At 40.7% G+C, this 22,684-nt stretch overlaps 1 pseudogene; it reads left to right on the plus strand.

Annotated features, from left to right (window-relative positions):
* Positions 1-20,405, plus strand: part of LOC121535889 — a 36,858-nt pseudogene extending 16,453 nt beyond the window's left edge.
* Positions 20,406-22,684: the final 2,279 nt, after the last annotated feature.

Below are 22,684 nucleotides of genomic sequence, written 5' to 3' on the forward strand. Positions count from 1 at the left end.
GAGGTGATGGTAATAGTAGCCTAACAAACTTGTTAATGTCAATAGCCCTAATACTCTGTCATAATGTAAATGTGATCAAATTAATCAAATTAATGAGAGCAGTTTGGAATTTTATAGGCTATAATATGAGAAAGTGAAGGATGGATAAAAAGGAGGATATCAGCTTTTATAGCGTGGCTCTACTACATTTGTTTCTCAACTTTCAATATTAATACATTGCTTTTTTATAACAGGAGAATAGGTGAATAAAATTAAATGAGGTTCCATTCGCTATTTAAGGTCGTATTTTATTATAAACACTGGAGTTTTTATAAGCATTGAATGAGGTAATATTGACTGGATATAATAGTGTTTTAATGCTTTAATTGACATATGTGGATTGGGGATTGTGGGGAAAGAGATATGCTTGAGGAAGCCTTTATTAACATTTCAACAAACAAGTTGAAGATTTAAACGTGTTAAAGTTACATTTAGTGCAATAGTAGCTACAGAACATATACTGTGATGTGTAAACTGTACTGTATCACATGAAGGTTTAGACACACAAACTTTTCAACACTGCGGGCCCGTTCTCGACACTCGTTAAATGAACTTTTCCGGCCCTCCAGCTTTTCCCGCTGGAGCCGCGCTAAAGGTAGGGGGGCGGACGGAGAAAAGTGGGGACGAACGAAAATAGAGGTTAGTGGCCGGAAGCTAAAATATAGATTACGCGGACGTTATATAAGTAGGAAAAATGGGAAAAAGGACGGGTGAGAGTCGAAAATTAATGTATTTTTCCGCTACAGGATGATAATGGCCATTCTAAAATCAAAACAAATTAACATACACTACGTTCAAAAGTTTGGTCACTTAGAAATGTCTTGTTTTTAAAAAAAGCAATTTTTGTGCCATTAAAATAACATAAAATTGTAAATAAGTGTAGAATTGTTAGATTGTGTAAATGGGACTGGAAAGATTTTATGGATGGAGTGGACATGGAGCCCTTGGGCTGAATATAAAATATAATTCGCATGCGAAGTAGCACTCACATGGCTTGGTTTCTCACAGGCTAAAGTGAAGACAGACATATCGGGACAATTGCGGCTCATCGAATCCAGGTGATATTGAAGATATTGGAAGAACTGTCAGCATGTACGTTTTGTAGCCAACAAGATGAGTAGGCCTAACCAACAGCAAAAGCAGTAGCCTATGTCAATCTATATCCCCATAGTACAAAAAGTTCCTATTATATAAATGAGAAAATAAAACATAGTGATTTTATGAATATTAATAGGGTACAGACCATATAGAAAATAGTGTTCAATGGCATGTTGTGGTTAAGTAATCCAACTTTATCATTTAAAAAGGTAATTGATCATAGAAAACATTTTGCAATTATGTTAGACAGCGAAAACTGCTGTGCGATTAAAGAAGAAAAATAAAAAAGAAGGAATCTGGGATGCTGACCTTCTAGGCAGAGTTGCAAAGAAGAAAGCCACATCTCAGACTGCCCATCTTAATATTTTTTTTTTTGGCCAGTCTGGAGATATGGCACTTGGTCACCACAGAAGGAAGCGGGTGATCCCGACCAAAAAGGGAAAAAGCGGCAAATGGCATTATTATTATTATTATTATTACTTTGCAACTATGCCTAGAAGGTCAGCATCCCGGAGTCGCCTCTTCACTGTTGACGTTGAGACTGGTGTTTTGCGGGTACTATTTAATGAAGCTGCCAGTTGAGGACCTGTTGCAAAAGGGTTTTCTAATGATCAATTAGCCTTTTAAAATGATAAACTTGGATTAGCAAACACAACGTGCCATTGGAACACAGGACTGATGGTTGCTGATAATGGGCCTCTGTACGCCTATGTAGATATTCCATAAAAAATCAGACTATGTTTGGAATATTTATTTCTCGCACAGAATATAATAGGTCAACTTTTGTACTATGGGGGATAGTAGATTGACATAGGCTAGTGCTTTTGCAGTTCTTTAGGCCTACTCATCTTGTTGGCTGACTAAAAGTACATGTGGACAGTTCTTCCCATATCTTCAATATGCGCCTCGGAATTCGATAAGGACGCGCGCAGTTGCGTCCCCGATGTGTCTGTCTTCACTTGTAGCCTGTGAGGAAGACCCGATCACGTGACGGAGAGCCATGTGAGTGAGAGGTACTTCGGCACGCAGCTGGGCGAAGGGAATTATAATTATTATATTCAGCCCAAGGGCACAATGGCCACTGGCCATAAAAGGCATGGATTTTTTTAGGGGGCATTACGACCACACAAAGGGGATGCAGCCGGGAAATTCGAGGCATTATCAAGTGCTTGTCAAATTGTGAATGAGAGACTGATGAAGTGTGTACAGCCTGCGCAAAAAACTAAGCAGAGTTCATTCCTTTCACACAACTTTTTTCAAATCATCATTAGTCGCATCATGCAGCCTTAGAATGTATTAAAAATCTAAACATATAGCCCAACATTTGTATCACATATTACATAAATAACTCTAAATTAAGCATTACCTGTTTCTTTGTTAACAGCTCAACACAGAATAGCCGCATGTGCACACTCCCTCAAATCGTTTGGAGAAAATATCCTTTCTATTTTATTCAGCTTTGTTCAATTGTATTCTTCATACTATAAAATAATATAAAATAATGCCACGGAATTCTAAGCAAATCTTGTCTGCTAAATGAACTAGTGTAGCCCACAGCCATATGGCATAGCCAGATCAGGACCTAACATAAGGACAACTCAGAGTATGCTATTCTGTTCTTCTGAAATAGACTACATTTTCTTCATATCGTGTTTCTTTAGACCTGTCTAAAATAAATAATGGATTTATTGTGATGGTGTAGGCTATATTACATGGATTTATTATACTTTTTTAAATGTAAATGTTCCAAAGGTCTCTATCAGTGGCTTGTAGGCTATGTGTGGAAGACCGGAGATGCTAAATGTGTTTATGTTAATTAACGGTCAATTACCGTGAGACCGACAGTTATTTGCTTGATAATCACCGGCTGACAGAATTTAATGACCGCCACAGCCCTAGGTGGAAACAAACTAAAACTGAAACACACACATACACACACACACCCTGCTCGCCTGTCAAGTTACAGAATTTAAAATACTTTGTCAATCCATTTGTACTTTCAGTATCTGATTTTATAACGTGTGTGTGTGCGTGTGCGTCCTTCCCCAGGTGATGATCTGGAACCTGGACTGTCCTGAGGCGGTAATAAAGAATCCAGTCCGGACCATCAGCCACCACACTGACGTGGTGCTCTCCATGTCCTTCAACACAGATGGCAGCAGGCTGGCCACGTCCTGCAAGGACAAGAAGATCAGAGTTCTAGAGCCGCGCACTGGGAATCTGCTACAGGTGTGAACGGGTGGGGTTGCTGGGTGTGAAGGGGTTTGTGTGTAGGATTCCATTTTTTAATTCATAATGCCGTTGTCACCGGTAACAGTGATTGAGTGTGTGTATGCGCATGAATACTATTTATATCAACATGGCGCTTAGTGTCCAGCCTGAGCAATATGGTTACTAAGTTGTCAGAAAGGATTCTCCCTCTCTCCCTGTCCTGTGCTCCTCCAGCACCACACAGCCAAAACTGACACCTCCCCATCGGCCGCCCCATAGACCACTGGGGTCAGCACCCAGCCACCCCATAACTCATGTCCTCTGTCTGTTCTCACCCGCCTCTCCGCCCCTCAAACCAGCTGACGTGGCAATGTGCAGAGAGTGACACAGTGATATTGCAAAGACCTATTTGTGGAGACGCGATGTGCTGACGTTTCAAATATCATCATGTTTATACAGAAACCAATAGACTGTTTACTTCTGAAACTACTGAAACCCCAGGAGCATGATACCCAAAACATCTCACATACTGTGATGTCATGTAAATACAGTAGTTAAAACAACTCTGTAGGGTTATGTATCCACCCATCTGTCTTCCTGAACTGGGGCATTGCTTCAAATTATATAATTTCATTTCTGACCAATCTGGTTAAATATAGACTCAATAAAACATTTCAAAATAAACCTCTTCTCATAGACCTTTTTGTTTTTGTATTTGTTTCCTGCTGTATGTTTCAGGAGGCCAACTGTAAGAACCACAAAGCCAGCAAGGTGCTGTTCCTGGGGAACCTCAAGATGCTGCTGTCCACCGGCAACTCCCGCTGGAACCACAGACAGATGGCCCTCTGGGACCAGGTACACAACCACACTACTGATAGAGGCTGCCCTTAGGAACAGATCTAGGGTCAGTTTACACATTGACAGATAGCCATCTGGGACCAGGTACACAAGCACACTACTAGGATCAGCTGTCTCACCGACAATCTCTGATCTCAACCATTAAGGATATGTAAAACTGACCTTAGAGCAGTGTATAGGAGCACCTTCAGCTTACTTTGGTAGAGGCTGCTCTATGGAACAGTGCTAGGAACAGCTTACTTCCCCAATTCAAAATCCATAGGGGGGGGCAAATTCAAAACTGACCTTAGATCAGTGTCTATTAGTGGTGACTTCATCTTATTCTGATTAGACAACGGCTCCCTCTGGTGCCTAATGGGTGTATCCCACAATGGAAATCCTGCGGGATGCTTTCATGTCAAAGCCCCAAACACAGATAGTATCTGTTTTGGTTATGTCATTTATGATCTGATCCCTCCATGTGTGTGTTTGTTGCACAACAACAACAACAAGTATTTTATTTGAAACCCGATGTTTGTTGGTGTGTGTGTGTATATCTGAGTGGGCGGGGGGATTATGACTGCAACACGGATTAGGGTTTTTTAAACAGTCAATCTTTTTAATTCTGTACTGGGAGACATGTTCATGTTAGGTCCACTTGAAACCTCCATTCTTATTGAAGTAATAAGGTGTTCTTGCCTCTTAACAAGTTTAGTTGATTAAGTAAATAATATACTTTCTCTCTCGTGTGTGTGTGTCTACAGGAGGACCTAGATGTGCCTTTGTTACAGGAGGACCTAGATGGTTCGTCTGGGGTGCTCTTCCCTTTCTATGACCCAGACACACACATGCTGTACATAGCAGGGAAGGTGGGTCTTGGTACCTGGCTGTATAGAAACACAACACATTCCCATCAAGGGCTTCTGAATGAATGAATTCTAATATGTTTTAATGGTTGACTCTTGAAGAACAAGAGCACACCCACATTTATTTCATGTATTTGAGTTTGCCTACATGTTTGACTGGTGTCTCTCTCTCTCTCTCTCTCTCTCTCTGTCTGTCTCTGTCTCCTTCTCTCCCTCTCTCCGTCTCTCTCTCCACCTCTGTCACTTTCTGTCTCTCTCCATCTGTCCTCTCTCTCTCTCTCTCTCCCTCCATCTCCATCTCTGTCGATCTCTGTCCTCTCTTTGTCTTCTCTCTCTCTCTCTCCGTCTTTGTCTCTCCCCGCTCTCTCTCTCTCTCCCTCTCTTTCTCTCTGTCTCTCTCCATCTCTGTGTCTCTCTCTCAGGGCGATGGTAACATTTCAGGTACTATGAGATCAGCTCAGAGAAGCCCTACATGCACTTCCTCACAGAGTACCGCTCGCATACTCCTCAGAAAGGAATGGGTAAGCACACAGACTCACACACACACACACACACACACTGTGTGCGCCTGCAACCAAACCAGATGTGCAAATGACCCAGCTGATTTGACTAGCCAAAGAGGTGATGACGAGGCTTTCAGTCATGAGTTATGATGACAGTGACTTACAACATGAATAACACTACCATCAGCAGTAACAACAGAAGCACTGGGGTTGATAGTGGTGAGAGCAGTGGCACTAGTTCCATTTGACATTTTGATTCATTTAGCCGAATGCTCTTATCCTCTGTCTCTGGAGTTTAACAACTGAATCACCGTTGAAGGGCTTGAAGAGGACGCAAGTCAAGTTGCAGTGTCACGTTCGTTATAGGAAACGGACAGCGCAGCGTGATAGGCGACATCTTTTAATGAGTACTCTACACCAATAATAAAACGATACGTGAAGTCCTAAGGTTAACACAACACAAACCTTCCGAACAAGATCCCACCATGACTAGTGAAAACAGGCTGTCTAAGTATGGTACCCAATCAGAGACAACGAGCTAGTGCCTCTGATTGGGAACCAACAAACATAGAAAACACGATCTAGAATCTAAACATAGAAAATAAGAAACTACACTGGCTCAACATTTCAGAGTCCCCAGAGCCAGGGTGTGACATGCAGTCCCTTGTTGGCAAGACTTGAATCAACAAAGTCAACAAGTTGGACATGGACAGTATCGAACAATGAAACAGTGATTGAGATGGGAGTGTTTGTCTGATGCTGACTAGACCGGCTACGTTGCGTGCGCAAGCGTTGCTAAGTAAACGTACACATACAATACATGTTATTCAATCGTTTCATCCAAACTGCTCGCGTCAACGGGCATCTGCGTAGCCAGGTGCTAAAATAGAACTTGGTTCTATTTGAGACGCTTGACGCATTGCAAGTCCCGCCTCTCCCATCTAGTCATTGGTTTTCATGAGCATATTAACCCACGTGGGGATTGAAAGATGAACGAGGAGGGATTAATCAAAGAAAACTAACTAGGTTTCCCCTTTTTATTTGTGGATTAATTGTTGGAGTAGAAAACACACGATTTTGTATGACTCAAAATGGGTCCAAATTCTACAAACATCCAGCTACAAAAAGGACCATATGCATTTCAGGTCAAATAACAACCCAATGTTTGTCTCACAGGAAAAATTAGTTAGCAAAAACAAGCTAGCTAAATGTACATTCATGTTTCATGTGTGTTTTGACCTGTTCCCAAATTAATATAGTTGCTTCACAGTTGGTTTTGGTATTTTAACCTGCGTGTCATGAACATGTCTGGTAAGGATAGACTAAATCAATAAGCGCACGATGGCGCACACGTGGGGCCGGTTTGGTCAAGGTGTCAGAAACAGGCAGTGCTACTAACTCCCTGTGTGTGTGTGTGTGTGTGTGTGTGTGTGTGTGTGTGTGTGTGTGTGTGTGTGTGTGTGTGTGTGTGTGTGTGTGTGTGTGTGTGTGTGTCTCCACCCTCAGGTATCATGCCAAAGAGAGGCCTGGATGTGAGTTCCTGTGAGGTGTTCAGGTTCTACAAACTGGTGACGATCAAGGCCCTTATCGAGCCCCTCTCCATGATCGTACCACGTAGGGTAAGAACCCCTGACACACCAACACAGAGGACCAGAACACTTAGGGTCACAATCTACTGAGCACTAGAACACTATATAGTCAATCTACTGAGCACTAGAACACTATATAGTAAATCTACTGAGCACTAGAACACAATATAGTCAATCTACTGAGGACCAGAACACTTAGGGTCACAATCTACTGAGCACTAGAACACTACAGTGGGGAAAAAAAGTATTTAGTCAGCCACCAATTGTGCAAGTTCTCCCACTTAAAAAGATGAGAGAGGCCTGTAATTTTCATCATAGGTACACGTCAACTATGACAGACAAAATTGAGGATTTTTGGTGGAAAATAAGTAGTTGGTCAATAACAAAAGTTTCTCAATACTTTGTTATATACCCTTTGTTGGCAATGACACAGGTCAAACGTTTTCTGTAAGTCTTCAACAAGGTTTTCCACACACTGTTGCTGGTATTTTGGCCCATTCCTCCATGCAGATCTCCTCTAGAGCAGTGATGTTTTGGGGCTGTCGCTGGGCAACACAGACTTTCAACTCCTCCAAAGATTTTCTATGGGGTTGAGATCTGGAGACTGGCTAGGCCACTCCAGGATCTTGAAATGCTTCTTACGAAGCCACCCTTCGTTGCCGGGCGGTGTGTTTGGGATCATTGTCATGCTGAAAGACCCAGCCACGTTTCATCTTCAATGCCCTTGCTGATGGAAGGAGGTTTTCACTCAAAATCTCACGATACATGGCCCCATTCATTCTTTCCTTTACACGGATCAGTCGTCCTGGTCCCTTTGCAGAAAAACAGCCCCAAAGCATGATGTTTCCACCCCCATGCTTCACAGTAGGTATTTGGATGCAACTCAGCATTCTTTGTCCTCCAAACACGACGAGTTGAGTTTTTACCAAAAAGTTATATTTTGGTTTCATCTGACCATATGACATTCTCCCAATCCTCTTCTGGATCATCCAAATGCACTCTAGCAAACTTCAGACGGGCCTGGACTTAAGCAGGGGACACGTCTGGCACTGCAGGATTTGAGTCCCTGGCGGCGTAGTGTTACTGATGGTAGGCTTTGTTACTTTGGTCCCAGCTCTCTGCAGGTCATTCACTAGGTCCCCCCGTGTGGTTCTGGGATTTTTGCTCACCGTTCTTGTGATCATTTTGACCCCACAGGGTGAGATCTTTGTGTGGAGCCCAGATCGAGGGAGATGATCAGTGGTCTTGTATGTCTTCCATTTCCTAATAATTGCTCCACAGTTGATTTCTTCAAACCAAGCGTTGATTACCTATTGCAGATTCAGTCTTCCCAGCCTGGTGCAGGTCTACAATTTTGTTTCTGGTGTCCTTTGACAGCTCTTTGGTCTTGGCCATAGTGGCGTTTGGAGTGTGACTGTTTGAGGTTGTGGACAGGTGTCTTTTATACTGAGTAACAAGTTCAAACAGGTGCCATTAATACAGGTAATTCCAGTGGAGGACAGAGGAGCCTCTTAAAGAAGAAGTTACAGGTCTGTGAGAGCCAGAAATCTTGCTTGTTTGTAGGTGACCAAAATACTTATTTTCCACCATAATTTGCAAATAAATTCATTAAAAATCCTACAATGTGATTTTCTGGAAAGAAAATTCTCAATTTGTCTGTCATAGTTGACGTGTACCTAGTGATGAAAATTACAGGCCTCTCTCATCTTTTTTTAAGTGGAAGAACTTGCACAATTGGTGGCTGACTTAAATAGTTTTTTCTCCCACTGTATATAGTAAATTTACTGAGCACTAGAACACAATATAGTCAATCTACTGAGGACCAGAACACTTAGGGTCACAATCTACTGAGCACTAGAACACTATATAGTCAATCTACTGAGCACTAGAACACATTATAGTCAATCTACTGAGCACTAGAACACTATATAGTCAATCTACTGAGCACTAGAACACAATATAGTCAATCTACTGAGCACTAGAACACAATATAGTCACAATCTACTGAGCACTAGAACACTACATAGTCCATCTACTGAGCACTAGAACACTATATAGTAAATCTACTGAGCACTAGAACACAATATAGTCAATCTACTGAGGACCAGAACACTTAGGGTCACAATCTACTGAGCACTAGAACACTATATAGTCAATCTACTGAGCACTAGAACACTATATAGTCAATCTACTGAGCACTAGAACACATTATAGTCAATCTACTGAGCACTAGAACACAATATAGTCACAATCTACTGAGCACTAGAACACTATATAGTCACAATCTACTGAGCACTAGAACACATTATAGTCAATCTACTGAGCACTAGAACACAATATAATCACAATCTACTGAGCACTAGAACACAATATAATCACAATCTACTGAGCACTAGAACACTATATAGTCACAATCTACTGAGGACTAGAACACATTATAGTCACAACCTACTGAGCACTAGAACACTATATAGTCAATCTACCGAGCACTAGAACACTATATAGTCAATCTACTGAGCACTAGAACACTATATAGTCACAATCTACTGAGGACTAGAACACAATATAGTCACAATCTACTGAGCACTAGAACACTATATAGTCAATCTACTGAGCACTAGAACACAATATAGTCAATCTACTGAGCACTAGAACACTATATAGTCACAATCTACTGAGCACTAGAACACTATATAGTCACAATCTACTGAGCACTAGAACACAATATAGTCACAATCTACTGAGCACTAGAACACTATATAGTCAATCTACTGAGCACTAGAACACTATATAGTAAATCTACTGAGCACTAGAACACAATATAGTCAATCTACTGAGGACCAGAACACTTAGGGTCACAATCTACTGAGCACTAGAACACTATATAGTAGGAAATCTACTGAGCACTAGAACACTATATAGTCAATCTACTGAGCATTAGAACACTATATAGATCAATCTACTGAGCACAGAACACTATTTAGTCAATCTACTGAGACTAGAACACATTATAGTCAATCTACTGAGCACTAGAACACATTATAGTCAATCTACTGAGCACTAGAACACAATATAGTACAATCTACTGAGCACTAGAACACTATATAGTCACAATCCACTGAGCACTAGAACACATTATAGTCAATCTACTGAGCACTAGAACACATATATAGTCAATCTACTTAGCACTAGAACACATTATAGTCAATCTACTGAGCACTAGAACACATTATAGTCAATCTACTGAGCACTAGAACACTATATAGTCAATCTACTGAGCACTAGAACACAATATAGTCACAATCTACTGAGCATTAGAACACTATATAGTCAATCTACTGAGCACTAGAACACTATTTAGTCAATCCTACTGAGCACTAGAACACATTATAGTCAATCTACTGAGCACTAGAACACATTATAGTCAATCTACTGAGCACTAGAACACAATATAGTCACAATCTACTGAGCACTAGAACACTATATAGTCACAATCTACTGAGCACTAGAACACATTATAGTCAATCTTACTGAGCACTAGAACACTATATAGTCAATCTACTGAGCACTAGAACACAATATAGTCAATCTACTGAGCACTAGAACACTATATAGTCAATCTACTGAGCACTAGAACACAATATAGTCACAATCTACTGAGCACTAGAACACTATATAGTCAATCTACTGAGCACTAGAACACAATATAGTCAATCTACTGAGCACTAGAACACTATATAGTCAATCTACTGAGGACTGGGAACACAATATAGTCACAATCTACTGAGCACTAGAACACTATATAGTCAATCTACTGAGCACTAGAACACAATATAGTCACAATCTACTGAGCACTAGAACACTATATAGTCACAATCTACTGAGCACTAGAACACTATATAGTCAATCTACTGAGCACTAGAACACAATATAATCACAATCTACTGAGCACTAGAACACAATATAGTCACAATCTACTGAGCACTAGAACACTATATAGTCAATCTACTGAGCACTAGAACACTATATAGTCAATCTACTGAGGACCAGAACACTTAGGGTCACAATCTACTGAGCACTAGAACACTATATAGTCAATCTACTGAGCGCTGGAACACATTATAGTCAATCTACTGAGCACTAGAACACTATATAGTCAATCTACTGAGCACTAGAACACATTATAGTCAATCTACTGAGCACTAGAACACAATATAGTCACAATGTACTGAGCACTAGAACACTATATAGTCAATCTACTGAGCACTAGAACACATTATAGTCAATCTACTGAGCACTAGAACACAATATAGTCACAATCTACTGAGCACTAGAACACTATATAGTCAATCTACTGAGCACTAGAACACATTATAGTCAATCTACTGAGCACTAGAACACAATATAGTCAATCTACTGAGCACTAGAACACATTATAGTCAATCTACTGAGCACTAGAACACTATATAGTCAATCTACTGAGCACTAGAACACAATATAGTCACAATCTACTGAGCACTAGAACACTACAGTGGGGAAAAAAAGTATTTAGTCAGCCACCAATTGTGCAAGTTCTCCCACTTAAAAAGATGAGAGAGGCCTGTAATTTTCATCATAGGTACACGTCAACTATGACAGACAAAATTGAGGATTTTTGGTGGAAAATAAGTAGTTGGTCAATAACAAAAGTTTCTCAATACTTTGTTATATACCCTTTGTTGGCAATGACACAGGTCAAACGTTTTCTGTAAGTCTTCACAAGGTTTTCACACACTGTTGCTGGTATTTTGGCCCATTCCTCCATGCAGATCTCCTCTCTAGAGCAGTGATGTTTTGGGGCTGTCGCTGGGCAACACAGACTTTCAACTCCTCCAAAGATTTTCTATGGGGTTGAGATCTGGAGACTGGCTAGGCCACTCCAGGATCTTGAAATGCTTCTTACGAAGCCACTCCTTCGTTGCCCGGGGCGGTGTGTTTGGGATCATTGTCATGCTGAAAGACCCAGCCACGTTTCATCTTCAATGCCCTTGCTGATGGAAGGAGGTTTTCACTCAAAATCTCACGATACATGGCCCCATTCATTCTTTCCTTTACACGGATCAGTCGGTCCTGGTCCCTTTGCAGAAAAACAGCCCCAAAGCATGATGCTTTCCACCCCCATGCTTCACAGTAGGTATTTGGATGCAACTCAGCATTCTTTGTCCTCCAAACACGACGAGTTGAGTTTTTACCAAAAGTTATATTTTGGTTTCATCTGACCATATGACATTCTCCCAATCCTCTTCTGGATCATCCAAATGCACTCTAGCAAACTTCAGACGGGCCTGGACTCTAAGCAGGGGGACACGTCTGGCACTGCAGGATTTGAGTCCCTGGCGGCGTAGTGTGTTACTGATGGTAGGCTTTGTTACTTTGGTCCCAGCTCTCTGCAGGTCATTCACTAGGGTCCCCCGTGTGGTTCTGGGATTTTTGCTCACCGTTCCTGTGATCATTTTGACCCCACAGGGTGAGATCTTGCGTGGAGCCCCCAGATCGAGGAGATGATCAGTGGTCTTGTATGTCTTCCATTTCCTAATAATTGCTCCCACAGTTGATTTCTTCAAACCAAGCTGCTTACCCATTGCAGATTCAGTCTTCCCAGCCTGGTGCAGGTCTACAATTTTGTTTCTGGTGTCCTTTGACAGCTCTTGGTCTTGGCCATAGTGGCTTGGAGTGTGACTGTTTGAGGTTGTGGACAGGTGTCTTTTATCACTGATAACAAGTTCAAACAGGTGCCATTAATACAGGTAACTGAGTTAGGAGGACAGAGGAGCCTCTTAAAGAAGAAGTTACAGGTCTGTGAGAGCCAGAAATCTTGCTTGTTTGTAGGTGACCAAATACTTATTTTCCACCATAATTTGCAAATAAATTCATTAAAATCCTACAATGTGATTTTCTGGAAAGAAAATTTCAATTTGTCTGTCATAGTTGACGTGTACCTATGATGAAAATTACAGGCCTCTCTCATCTTTTAAGTGGAAGAACTTGCACGAATTGGTGGCTGACTAAATAGTTTTTTCTCCCACTGTATATAGTAAATTTACTGAGCACTAGAACACAATATAGTCAATCTACTGAGGACCAGAACACTTAGGGTCACAATCTACTGAGCACTCAGAACACTATATAGTCAATCTACTGAGCACTAGAACACATTATAGTCAATCTACTGGAGAGCACTAGAACACTATATAGTCAATCTACTGAGCACTAGAACACAATATAGTCAATCTACTGAGCACTAGAACACAATATAGTCACAATCTACTGAGCACTAGAACACTATATAGTCAATCTACTGAGCACTAGAACACTATATAGTCACAATCTACTGAGCACTAGAACACAATATAGTCAATCTACTGAGGACCAGAACACTTAGGGTCACAATCTACTGAGCACTAGAACACTATATAGTAAATCTGCTGAGCACTAGAACTATATAGTTAATCTACTGACATTAGAACACATTATAGTCAATCTACTGAGCACTAGAACACAATAGTAGTCACAATCTACTGAGCACTAGAACACTATATAGTCACAATCTACTGAGCACTAGAACACATTATAGTCAATCTACTGAGCACTAGAACACTATATAGTCAATCTACTGAGCACTAGAACACAATATAGTCAATCTACTGAGCACTAGAACACTATATAGTCAATCTACTGAGGACTAGAACACATTATAGTCACAATCTACTGAGCACTAGAACACTATATAGTCAATCTACTGAGCACTAGAACACAATATAGTCAATCTACTGAGCACTAGAACACAATATAGTCAATCTACTGAGGACTAGAACACAATATAGTCACAATCTACTGAGCACTAGAACACAATATAGTCAATCTACTGAGCACTAGAACACAATATAGTCAATCTACTGAGCACTAGAACACTATATAGTCACAATCTACTAAGCACTAGAACACTATATAGTCACAATCTACTGAGCACTAGAACACAATATAGTCACAATCTACTGAGCACTAGAACACTATATAGTCAATCTACTGAGCACTAGAACACTATATAGTAAATCTACTGAGCACTAGAACACAATATAGTCAATCTACTGAGGACCAGAACACTTAGGGTCACAATCTACTGAGCACTAGAACACTATATAGTAAATCTACTGAGCACTAGAACACTATATAGTCAATCTACTGAGCATTAGAACACTATATAGTCAATCTACTGAGCACTAGAACACTATTTAGTCAATCTACTGAGCACTAGAACACATTATAGTCAATCTACTGAGCACTAGAACACATTATAGTCAATCTACTGAGCACTAGAACACAATATAGTCACAATCTACTGAGCACTAGAACACTATATAGTCACAATCTACTGAGCACTAGAACACATTATAGTCAATCTACTGAGCACTAGAACACAATATAGTCAATCTACTTAGCACTAGAACACATTATAGTCAATCTACTGAGCACTAGAACACATTATAGTCAATCTACTGAGCACTAGAACACTATATAGTCAATCTACTGAGCACTAGAACACAATATAGTCAATCTACTGAGCACTAGAACACTATATAGTCAATCTACTGAGGACTAGAACACAATATAGTCACAATCTACTGAGCACTAGAACACTATATAGTCAATCTACTGAGCACTAGAACACAATATAGTCACAATCTACTGAGCACTAGAACACTATATAGTCAATCTACTGAGGACTAGAACACAATATAGTCACAATCTACTGAGCACTAGAACACTATATAGTCAATCTACTGAGCACTAGAACACAATATAGTCAATCTACTGAGCACTAGAACACAATATAGTCACAATCTACTGAGCACTAGAACACTATATAGTCACAATCTACTGAGCACTAGAACACAATATAATCACAATCTACTGAGCACAAGAACACTATATAGTCACAATCTACTGAGCACTAGAACACTATATAGTAAATCTACTGAGCACTAGGAACACTATATAGTCAATCTACTGAGGACCAGAACACTTAGGGTCACAATCTACTGAGCACTAGAACACTATATAGTCAATCTACTGAGCGCTGGAACACATTATAGTCAATCTACTGAGCACTAGAACACTATATAGTCAATCTACTGAGCACTAGAACACATTATAGTCAATCTACTGAGCACTAGAACACAATATAGTCACAATGTACTGAGCACTAGAACACTATATAGTCAATCTACTGAGCACTAGAACACATTATAGTCAATCTACTGAGCACTAGAACACAATATAGTCACAATGTACTGAGCACTAGAACACTATATAGTCAATCTACTGAGCACTAGAACACATTATAGTCCAATCTACTGAGCACTAGAACACATTATAGTCAATCTACTGAGCACTAGAACACATTATAGTCAATCTACTGAGCACTAGAACACTATAGTCAATCTACTGGGCACTAGAACACAATATAGTCACAATCTACTGAGCACTAAAACACTTTATAGTCAATCTACTGAGCACTAGAACACTATTTAGTCAATCTACTGAGCACCAGAACACATTATAGTCAATCTACTGAGCACTAGAACACATTATAGTCAATCTACTGAGCACTAGAACACAATATAGTCACAATCTACTGAGCACTAGAACACTATATAGTCACAATCTACTGAGCACTAGAACACATTATAGTCCAATCTACTGAGCACTAGAACACTATATAGTCAATCTACTCGAGGACCAGAACACTTAGAGTCCAATCTACGAGCACTAGAACACTATATAGTCAATCTCACTGAGCACTAGAACACATTATAGTCAATCTACTGAGCACTAGAACACATTATAGTCAATCTACTGAGCACTAGAACACAATATAGTCACAATGTACTGAGCACTAGAACACTATATAGTCAATCTACTGAGCACTAGAACACATATAGTCAATCTACTGAAAACTAGAACACTATATAAGTCAATCTACTGAGCACTAGAACACGATAGTCAATCTACTGAGCACTAGAACACTATAGTCCAATCTACTGAGCACTAGAACACAATATAGTCACTACTGAGCACTAGAACACATTATAGTCAATCTACTGAGCACTAGAACACAATATAGTCACAATCTACTGAGCACTAGAACACTATATAGTCACAATCTACTGAGCACTAGAACACTATATAGTAAATCTACTGAGCACTAGAACACATTATAGTCAATCCACTGAGCACTAGAACACTATATAGTCAATCTACTGAGCACTGGAACACATTATAGTCAATCTACTGAGCACTAGAACACATTATAGTCAATCTACTGAGCACTAGAACACAATATAGTCACAATCTACTGAGCACTAGAACACTATATAGTCAATCTACTGAGCACTAGAACACTATATAGTCACAATCTACTGAGCACTAGAACACAATATAGTCAATCTACTGAGCACTAGAACACTATATAGTCAATCTACTGAGCACTAGAACACTATAGTCACAATCCCACTGAGCATTAGACACACATATAGTCACTCTACTGCTCAGTAGATTGATTATATAGTGTTCCAGTCGCTCAGTCAGAACTACTCTATAGTGTTCTAGTGCTCATGTAGACTTGTGATTATATTGTGTTCTAGTGCTCAGTAGATTGACTATATGGTTCTAGTGTTCAGTAGATTGACTATATTGTGTTCTAGTGCTCAGTAGATTGACATATAGTGTTCTAGTGCTCAGTAGATTGTGACTATATTGTGTTCTAGTCCTCACTAGATTGACTTTATAGTGTTTTAGTGCTCAGTAGATTTACTATATTGTGTTCTAGTGCTCAGTAGATTGACATATAGTGTTCTAGTGCTCGTGACTATATTGTGTTCTAGTGCTCGGCAGATTGTGACCTATATAGTGTTCCAGTGCTCAGTAGATTGACTATATAGTGTTCTAGTGCTCAGTAGATTGTGACTATATAGTGTTCTAGTGCTCAGTAGATTGACTTAGTATTGATGTTCTGGTGCTCAGTAGACTGTGACTACTTATAAGTGTTCTAGTGCTCAGTAGATTGACTATATTGTGTTCTAGTGCTCAGTAGATTGTGACTATATAGTGTTCTAGTGCTCGTAGATTGTGACTATATTGTGTTCTAGTGCTCAGTAGATTGACTATATAGTGTTCTAGTGCTCAGTAGATTGTGACTATATAGTGTTCTAGTGCTCATATATAGTCTATATAGTCACAATCTACTGATCCAAATGCATTAATGCAATGTAGTGAAGACATGACAATTCGGCATCAACTGTGTGTACGTGTGTGTATTTGCGCCCCCTGTAGTCGGAGTCGTACCAGGAAGACATCTACCCCATGACGGCGGCGAGCACTGGCCATTCGGTCCGAGGAGTGGCTCAGTGGCATGGACAAAGGTCAGAGATCACCACCACAGAGAGAGGGTGGTCGTAGGGATGGGCAGGTGTATCGTGTGCTGTTTTTCCATAGTTTAATAACTTGAATTATGCAATGAGGAAACTGCAATACAAAAGCACGAGTAGCTGGCTATGCTGAGGAAATGCAGAACTGTATTTAAAAGGGATTTGTACATTATCAGTAGTATACGTTTATTCAAGGGATATTTATACATGATGTATCGAAAAGTGTATAGTGTATTTCAATATGATCAGAATAAGGATTATCAGTATAAGGGGTCAGCCATCAGACATGCAGGCGCTTTAATTTACAGCAAGGTTACAATGCTGTCTCTCCATCTAAGGTCCTAATAGAGCCTAATGCTGGATATTAGTTCTCCATTTGAGATAACATGTATTCCATTTGCTCCTCCCTTTAGCTGACCATGAAATATGTTTACCTACAGTAGTTGCAGACCTGGGTTCAAATAGTATTTGAAATCTTTCAAATATTTTGAGCGTTTTTGCTTTAGCCTGCCAGGAGTACCAGATGGGCCGGGTTTGCGGTTTTGATACTATTCTATTGGTTCCATTGCGTCAGGCAAACTCAATCGAGCCCAGTTGAAGTATTTCAAATAGTGTTTGAACCCAGGTCTGCCTAGACGCCTCAGCTGCATCCTATTTGCTCCTCTACAAGATGTGACATTCTCATTTGTCATGTGAATGGCCAGGAAGTTGTCCATTATGCATCATTCGTACGATATCTATCTACCCTGCAATGTCCTGTGCAAAGAAGACCCTACAAAGTTTATATTATATTGTCCTCTATCATGTCTTTGAACCTGGATTTGGTTATAAATTGTGTTAAGTAATTCAACATTTCTGCTGTTAAATAATATATACAGTACCAGTCAAAATTTTGACACACCTACTCATTCAAGGGTTTTTCTTTATTTTTACTATTTTCTACTTTGTAGAATAATAATGAAGACATCAAAACGCATTAAGAAGGAAAGAAATTCCACAAATTAACTTTTAAGAAGGCACACCTGTTAATTGAAATGCATTCCAGGTGACTACCTCATGATGCTGGTTGAGAGAATGCCAAGAGTGTGCAAAGCTGTCATCAAGGCAAAGGGTGGCTATTTGAAGAATCTCAAATATAAAATATATTTTGATTTGTTTTAACACTTTTTGGGTTACTACATAATTCCATATGTGTTATTTCATAGTTTTGATGTCTTCACTATTATTTTACAATGTAAAAAAAATAACTTGAATGAGTAGGTGTGTCCAAACTTTTGACTGGTAGTGTATATATGTTGACCTTCAAAGAAATCTTGACAACGATAGCATTGTGTTGTGTTATCATCAACCAACCATATGTGAGACAGTAAGAACGTAATCATTACATCATGTTTGCTCGCTCACCTTCCACCTCCACTAGGCCCGGTGCTCCAGTCCCTGAAGCCTGGGAGTCGAGTACCAGACTCCTACACAGAGCTGAGCTCCGGCCTGGGCAGCAAGGGGCTGGGCAACTCCTGGGCAACCGGAGGTCCCAGAGCGGCCAGGCCAACTGCAGCTGGCATACATCCAGGACCAGCTGGGCAACAAGGAGGGCAAGGAGGGCAAGAGTAAGACCTCTGTCAGCAACGGACAGGACTCCACGCTCTGCTCACCTCCCAAAACAGAGAACGAGGTATGGGGCGGTTTCGATGTGAGTTACCCAGCCTGGCTGTATACCATTCTACTCTGGGTCGGGGAATGTTTATTGTAGGGTAGGGTAGGGTAGGAGTTTTTTAGGTGACTATATAGGGTCAGAAAAGATCCTGGCCCTAGTCTTGCACTCACCCACATTTTTTCTCAATGTGTGTTCTGTGCATGTGTGTGTGTGGGTTCTGTCTGTCTGTGTGTGTGTGTGTGTGTGTGTGTGTGTGTGTGTGTGTGTGTGTGTGTGTGTGTGTGTGTGTGTGTGTGTGTGTGTGTGTGTGTGTGTGTGTATGGGTTCTGTCTGTCTGTGTGTGTGTGTGTGTGTGTGTGTGTGTTCTGTGCGTGTGTGTGTGTGTGTGTGTGTGTGTGTGTGTGTGTGTGTGTGTGTGTGTGTGTTCTGTGCGTGTGTGTGTGTGTGTGTGTGTGTGTGTGTGTGTGTGTGTGTGTGTGTGTGTGTGTGTGTGTGTGTGTGCAGCTGCGTCTGAAGTTCCACAAGCAGCAGGAGGAGATCCGGCGTCTGCGGGAGATGCTCAACCAGAGGGACGTACGCATCAAGCAGCTGGAGCTGGAGATCAACAACGTGAGGAATTCCCAGGGCTCGCACTGAGAAGAGGCTCCCCTTGCCCCCCGCCGTACCAAGCCACCATCACCTCTCCTGGGCTACTCTCTGACCACCCCCCTCCCCCGCTCTCTCATCCCGGGGGTCTCACTGCAATGAACACCCCTCTACCCCTTCGACCTCACCTTCCTTACCCTAAAGACAAAGCCTGTCTCTGTCTCATCTCAGAACACTACCTGTCTCTGTGGATGGGTCAAAGCCTCACCAAGGCTTCCCTTGGCGCACATGTCCCCCATATATGTACATACACCCATAGACTCTGTCACTTCTCAATATGTAACATATTTTAATGCTACCGCATCACTATACATGTGCACCCTGTGTCCCTCTCCCCGCTCCCCTCCCCAAAGTCTGTTTTAGTTTTTCCTTTTGTACACTTCAGAGCTATGCAAGTTGGATGTATTTTTGTTTTGTTTTTGTCATAAACAAAATCTTTATGCCCTTTTTATTAGAAAAATTATGATAAAAATATGTACGTGCCTGTCTTAAAAGTATGGTGTGGTTGTCTGCTGGTTATTTGAATGTTGTCTGGATGGGGAGCAGATGTCACACATGATTGTAAGATACACTGAATTTATTTTCTACGCTTTGTGATTTTGCATATTTAAACTACTGTACGTGGATGGATGGATGCTGGTGGAGATGTCTAGAATGACAGAAAATATGTGAGAGGGAAAGAGACGTGCTTAATTTTGTATATACTGAGTAAATGGGGGGGGGTACGACATTAAGGTCTTTTGCATTTAAAGGTAGACTCAGCTAAGGGCGTTGAAGCGTGAAGCTAAACTACTCTGCTTATTTGGTCCCGCTACCACGGTGTTAACAGTGTGAAGCGAACCCGTGCACATACACTCTATACTGTGTGAGAGCGAAGTCTTGCATCTCGCTCATCTCAATATCTGCGGTGCTGCTCGTGGCAACGTCATTCCGCTGAGTCTACCTTTAATGAAGCTGCGTTTTAATGACTGGTAAACTGGTGAAAGATCAATCAACTGAAAGAACAATCGTTGCCCAGCAGCTTTTAAATACGCCATTATTATTATTATTTTACCCGAAAGCAGCCAAGGGAATCTCACTTGTCGTTTTAAAATTGCATTTATTTTTCTGTTTGTTTTTGATTTGTGGACAAGAAAAAGTAGCCGTATGTATGGGATGATGACCAATTACAGAGGCATGTTTTCACACCAGTGGCCACAGCTCTCTGCATCAGGCGCCCCACTTACTATGTCCAACGCTATCAGAGAACACACACACACCACATCATGTAGGAAGTGGGTTGGTAAGGCACACAAAGTTTTACTGTTTCACTGTCTGTTTGGTGCTGGTCCATCCGTTTTCATTGTTCCGAAGCCACTGTGTAAAAGTAGGAATGATAAAAAAAAAAAAAGGCTTTGAATGACCCTCAAAAAGCCATTGTGTAATATATGACATAACAGGGAACTTAATAAATATGTTGCCAATGTTGTTCATTTGTATGTGCTTACCCAAGTGATTGGGTTGTTGCTTGAAAACAACAAAGGAAACAGTGAAAGGCAATATATGTGTTTGGAGCAGGCTAATGTAGAACTTTCAGGATAACACTAAGCCTTTGTTTTTGATATGATGTCCATTGTTTTTGTGCTGCACAAGAGAGGCTGGTAGGAGGATCTATAGGAGGACATGCTCATTGTAATAGCTGGAATGGAATGAATGTAACAGAGTCAAACATGTGGTTTCCATATGTTTTATGTGTTTGATATCATTCCATTTATTACATTCCAGCCATTACAATGAGCCCATCCTCCTATAGCTCCTCCCACCAGCCTCCTCTGCTGCACAAGTACTTACTTGGTGGTTCATAATAGTTAAAATGGAAAAATACTATGCCAAGGAATGGGATTGGAACTACTCTGTAATTGTGCATCATAATATGTTAGAGTTAGACAATCAGAGACCCCCTGTCCAAAGAAAAGCAAGAGCCCAACGTTTAACTGTATTTGAATATAACGACAATTTACACAAGACCAATGGCAAACATCAAGCACGACACACATGTGCTAAAAGATCACTGTGAGCGGCATCTGTGAGCTATTCAACACTTGTGAGCAGGCATCTAGAGAAGACATCCCCTATTCCTATAGACAGCACTACTTTTGACTGGTCAAAGAACAGCATGAAGTCAAACTAACCATTGTCACCGCTATTATTTATGAATAACACATTAACATGTAACTGCATACTGTACCAGTCAAAAGTTTGGACACATCTACTCATTCAAGGGTTTAATATTGCACTAAGTGGGCCAGGGCACCTGCAATGTGTTTGGTTTTAGCCATATTGTTCAGCTCATATATGCTATTGTATGTAGGCCAATGTAGCTCAGTCCGAGTATTGCCATTGAAGGGTAATATTTCTAAATGGGACTTGACTGAATGGAGTCACTACTTGGCTAATGACACCTTAGGGAAGACAATCTCAGAAACAATCCGAAAACCGACTGTTATTGTAATCCTGATGGTCATTGTAGAGTCCATGTAGTCTATCTTGTCCAGCTAGCTTGGCATTGTGTACTTTAGCAATGGGTCTCTGGGTCTTTTGTAGACCTTTTGCATTTACGCCAACTACAATGGCCAGATATCTGGCCATCACATCCTTGTACTACTACTTTGGTGCTGCGCGGACTTAGGCCTCTTTAAGCATTGTAGACTTCACCAGCTACTGTATCCTATTTTTTCTTCAGAAAAGATACGGTCAAGACCAAATCACAAAGTCCATTCAAGGGATTTTAAATCCC

The sequence above is a fragment of the Coregonus clupeaformis genome, unplaced genomic scaffold, assembly GCF_020615455.1.
Source record: "Coregonus clupeaformis isolate EN_2021a unplaced genomic scaffold, ASM2061545v1 scaf0054, whole genome shotgun sequence".
In the NCBI taxonomy this organism is placed as follows: domain Eukaryota; kingdom Metazoa; phylum Chordata; class Actinopteri; order Salmoniformes; family Salmonidae; genus Coregonus; species Coregonus clupeaformis.